The sequence below is a fragment of the Anopheles funestus genome (assembly GCF_943734845.2).
Source record: "Anopheles funestus chromosome X unlocalized genomic scaffold, idAnoFuneDA-416_04 X_unloc_23, whole genome shotgun sequence".
Classification (NCBI taxonomy): Eukaryota; Metazoa; Arthropoda; class Insecta; order Diptera; family Culicidae; genus Anopheles; species Anopheles funestus.
Window position 1 is genome coordinate 399551 of NW_026045147.1, and position 5450 is coordinate 405000.

Below are 5450 nucleotides of genomic sequence, written 5' to 3' on the forward strand. Positions count from 1 at the left end.
AACATATTACCAAATCGGCACCGTGGGTTCTGGTGCAAGTGATGTAACCATGAAAGATGTTGAGCAGCCCAACATCGGTTTACACACGCATAAGGGGTTTATTGTTATCTGTAGGTTGCGCATACACCATACCCGGTGTAAAGTGCCGTGGTCCCCCAGGGGGCTGCATCAAAACGTTCGCCATGCGAACTACCCAATGGAACGAACTCGATGTATTGAAAGAGATGAACAATTAATAGCGAGAATAGGGGCCCGGAAGCAATTCCGCGGCCCTACGGTCGATTCAAGAGTTGAAACGTTGTACAATCGTGGATAGCACCTAGGGCTTGGCCCTTTCAAGTGAGCGATAATCACGCTCTACGCTCAGTTCGACAGCTGCAAGGCAATCACTCGCTAAGTTCAGAGCTAATACATGCAACATGCCGGCATTGTTTCCACCGACGCATGGATTCAAGACTGGTGCACTTATTAGTTAAACCGTTCGCCTCCGGGTGTTTCGAGTTCAAGTCTGGATGAGGATTGATCTTGCTGGTAATAGCTTGAGCCCCTGAATAAGGGGTCGAAGCGTACATCTTGAGACCATGTACAACATATTACCAAATCGGCACCATGGGTTCGGGTGCAAGTGATGTAACCGTGAAAGATGTTGAGCAGCCCAACATCGGTTTACACACGCATAATAGGAAGGCAGCGCTGTCGACTGGTCAGTCGTGTAAGAAGTGTGCATTATCGATCACAAATATATTGGTGATCTGTAGGTTGCGCATACACCATGCCCGGTGTAAAGTGCCGTGGTCCCCCCCGGGGGGCTGCATCAAACCGTTCGCCACGCGAACTACCCAATGGAACGAACTCTATGCATTTAATAAGAAGAAGAGATGATAATGAAACACGGTCGATTTAAGAGTTGAAAACGTTGAAATACCTATAAGCAAGTCTTAAGTTGGTGGTGACCGTTACGCCCCAACAAATTGGTGCCTTACCCTACACCAAAGAGCCATTCAACATGGTTCAAGTGAGCGATAATCACGCTCTACGATCAGTATGACAGCTGCAAGGCAATCACTCGCTAAGTTCAGAGCTAATACATGCAACACGCCGGCATTGTTTCCACCGACGCATGGATTCAAGACTGGTGCACTTATTAGTTAAACCGTTCGCCTGCGGGTGTTTCGAGTTCAAGTCTGGATGAGGATTGTTCTTGCTGGTAATAGCTTGAGCCCCTGAATAAGGGGCCGAAGCGTACATCTTGAGAGTAAATGTACAACATATTACCAAATCGGCACCGTGGGTTCTGGTGCAAGTGATGTAACCATGAAAGATGTTGAGCAGCCCAACATCGGTTTACACACGCATAAGGGGTTTATTGTTATCTGTAGGTTGCGCATACACCATACCCGGTGTAAAGTGCCGTGGTCCCCCAGGGGGCTGCATCAAAACGTTCGCCATGCGAACTACCCAATGGAACGAACTCGATGTATTGAAAGAGATGAACAATTAATAGCGAGAATAGGGGCCCGGAAGCAATTCCGCGGCCCTACGGTCGATTCAAGAGTTGAAACGTTGTACAATCGTGGATAGCACCTAGTGCTAATATGGTGAGAGATAATGTGTGAGGAAATTTAGTTTCCTAAAGTTTAGTTAGTGGTTTCCGTTGTGCCCTAACAAACTTAAAGTTGGTGGTGACCGTTACACCCCAACAAATTGGTGCCTTACCCAACACCAAAGAGCCATTCCATATGGTTCTAGAGAGAGAGAGTTGTGTGGAAATTTATTTCCCACTAAGCGAGTGTGTGTCTGTAGTGGAACGAATTCTGGTTGATCCTACCAGTAATATACGCTTGTCTCAAAGGTTAAGCCATGCATGTCTAAGTACAAACATAAATGAATGTGAAACCGCATAAGGCTCAGTATAACAGCTATAATTCACAAGATCATCCTACCACTAGTTACTTGGATAACTGTGGAAAATCCAGAGCTAATACATGCAACATGCCGGGACTGTTGCCCTCGCGGGTAGCTGAACTGGTGCACTTATTAGTTAAACCAATCGCCTCCGGGCGGCTTGAGTTGAAGTCTGGATAAGGACGCAGATCGTATGGTCGCTTGTCGACTGACGACAGATCTTTCAAATGTCTGCCCTATCAACTATTGATGGTAGTGTAGAGGACTACCATGGTTGCGACGGGTAACGGGGAATCAGGGTTCGATTCCGGAGAGGGAGCCTGAGAAATGGCTACCACATCCAAGGAAGGCAGCAGGCGCGTAAATTACCCAATCCCAGTACGGGGAGGTAGTGACGAGAAATAACAATATGGACCTCTCTAACGATGGTCCATAATTGGAATGAGTTGAGTATAAATCCTTCAACAAGGATCAAGTGGAGGGCAAGTCTGGTGCCAGCAGCCGCGGTAATTCCAGCTCCACTAGCGTATATTAAAGTTGTTGCGGTTAAAACGTTCGAAGTTGATTGCCCGTCCAGACACGTGACCGCCACGGGCGCCCGGTTACACGCCGGGGCCGTTCGTGCGCGCGCTCACGGCTGCGACTCACAATGGTGTACTTGGGCGTTACTCTGTGAACGAGTACCGTGCTACCGGTTAACTCCGGCACGGGCTCCTCATGGTGCTCAAGATACTCACATTTACCTTGAACAAATTAGAGTGCTCAAAGCAGGCTAAGACAAAGCGTCCGGCCCCCCCGTGGGGTTGGCGTTGGCCGAGAATAATCTTGCATGGAATAATGGAATATGACCTCGGTTTATACGATTTCGTTGGTTTGTCAGAAACCTAGAGGTAATGATTAACAGAAGTAGTTGGGGGCATTGGTATTACGGCGCGAGAGGTGAAATTCGTAGACCGTCGTAGGACCAACTGAAGCGAAAGCGTTTGCCATGGATGCTTTCTTTAATCAAGAACGAAAGTTAGAGGATCGAAGGCGATTAGATACCGCCCTAGTTCTAACCGTAAACGATGCCAATTAGCAATTGGGAGACGCTACCCCTATTCGGTGCTCTCAGTCGCTTCCGGGAAACCAAAATCGGGTTCCGGGGGAAGTATGGTTGCAAAGTTGAAACTTAAAGGAATTGACGGAAGGGCACCACAAGAAGTGGAGCTTGCGGCTTAATTTGACTCAACACGGGAAAATTTACCAGGTCCAAACTTATCGAGGTAAGACAGATTGATAGCTCTTTCTCAAATTTAAGGGTAGTGGTGCATGGCCGTTCTTAGTTCGTGGAATGATTTGTCTGGTTAATTCCGATAACGAACGTGACTCAAACATGCTAACTAGAACGCTGTCAGCAGTGCGCCTCCGGGCGCACCTGACGTTACAGCCGGGCGGCGCCTTCACGGGCGGTCGTCGGCTACGTTTGCCCTGCTTAGCGGGACAACTTGTGTTTAGCAAGCTGAGAATGAGCGATAACAGGTCCGTGATGCCCTTAGATGTTCTGGGCTGCACGCGTGCTACAATGTGGGTCGCAGCGTGTTCTCGCCAATAGGCGCCCCCATTCCGAGAGGAACGGGAAATCACTAAAATGCCCATCTAGTCGGGATTGGGGACTGCAACGGTCCCCATGAACCTGGAATTTCTAGTAAGCACTAGTCATTAGCTAGTGCTGATTACGTCCCTGCCCTTTGTACACACCGCCCGTCGCTACTACCGATGGATTATTTAGTGAGGTTTCTGGAGGCTTACCTTCCGCGGTTCCTTCGTGAGCTGCAGCTGGCATGGCTGAAGTTGACCGAACTTGATGATTTAGAGGAAGTAAAAGTCGTAACAAGGTTTCCGTAGGTGAACCTGCGGAAGGATCATTACTGATGATCGTCCGCGAGTGACCAACCATGGGCTGCCTTCGGTGTAGCTCGGTCGCTCGCTTGCTATGTGTCAGAATTTGTTGAAAGCCAACTCGTTCGTTGTACACTTTGATGGGTGACCATCACTGTGTCTCCGTGCCGAGCTAGATCTCCCCTAGCCGTAAGGCACTTGAACGCCCCTTCGACGACGAGTTGCATGTGTGTGGTATGTGTCAGAATCTGGTGAAGCTTTCTGCATGTGATGTGCCTTGTGTGGATCCGTGGCCATTGCATTGTGTCTGGTGCTTAGATACCCAGACACTTAGAACGCTTGCGCGGAAAGCAAACTCGATCGTTGTACACTTTGATGGGTGACCATCACTGTGTCTCCGTGCCGTGCTAGATCCCCCCTAGCCGTAAGGCACTTTGAACGCCCCTTCGACGACGAGTTACAAGAGTGTGGTATGTGTCAGAATCTGGTGAAGCTTTCTGCATGTGATGTGCCTTGTGTGGATCCGTGGCCATTGCATTGTGTCTGGTGTGTAGGTACCCAGACACTTAGAACGCTTGCGCGGAAAGCAAACTCGATCGTTGTACACTTTGATGGGCAACCATCACTGTGTCTCCGTGCCGTGCTAGATCTCCCCTAGCCGTAAGGCACTTTGAACGCCCCTTCGACGACGAGTTACAAGAGTGTGGTATGTGTCATAATCTGGTGAAGCTTTCTGCATGTGATGTGCCTTGTGTGGATCCGTGGCCATTGCATTGTGTCTGGTGTGTAGGTACCCAGACACTTAAGCAAACTCGATCGTTGTACACTGTGATGGGCGAGCATCACTGTGTCTCCGTGCCGTGTAAGAGCTCCCCTGGCCATCAGGCACTTGAAAGGTCCTTCGACGACGAGTTACAATAGTGGTGTGTTAGATACGTCAGGTGATGGTATCTACTGTTGTGCAATACGTATCCGGCCACGGCACGGAACGAACGGGAACTGTGGTGCAGACATACAAAGAGTTAAGCCTATTAGTCATTAACTCTAAGGACGGGGCCATGGGGCGGTACACAAAGGATACGGATGAGCGAGTATGCAGGCCCAATACTCAATAGCTCGATCCGATCCAAGCACATGAGTTGACTGCGGCGCCAGGTTAACCAATGTGCTAGATTCTATTTGGCCAGTAGAATCTTGTGTCTTACGCGATTTGATACCAAGACACCAGAACGAAAGTTAGTTGAAGAGTGATTAAACTCTTATGAAGAATGGTTGTGCAATCACAACTTATGACTTTAACCTATAAAGTGGATATGGACTATCAATTATAACATGGGGCACACACCATGTTCTCGATCCAATCCACGCACACGAGTTGCCTGAGTAGCGACAGGTATACCGATGTGCAATACGTATCCGGCCATAGGCACGGAACGAACAGGAACTGTGGTGCAGACATACAAGGGCCATGGGGCGGTACGCAAAGGATACGGATGAGCGAGTATGCAGGCCCAATACTCAATAGCTCGATCCGATCCAAGCACATGAGTTGACTGCGGCGCCAGGTTAACCGATGTGCTAAGAGAGTTGTTCCTGGGCCTTCAAAGTGACTTCAAAACTATCTTAGCGAATGGTGGCCATGGGCGTAGACATGAGCCACAAGT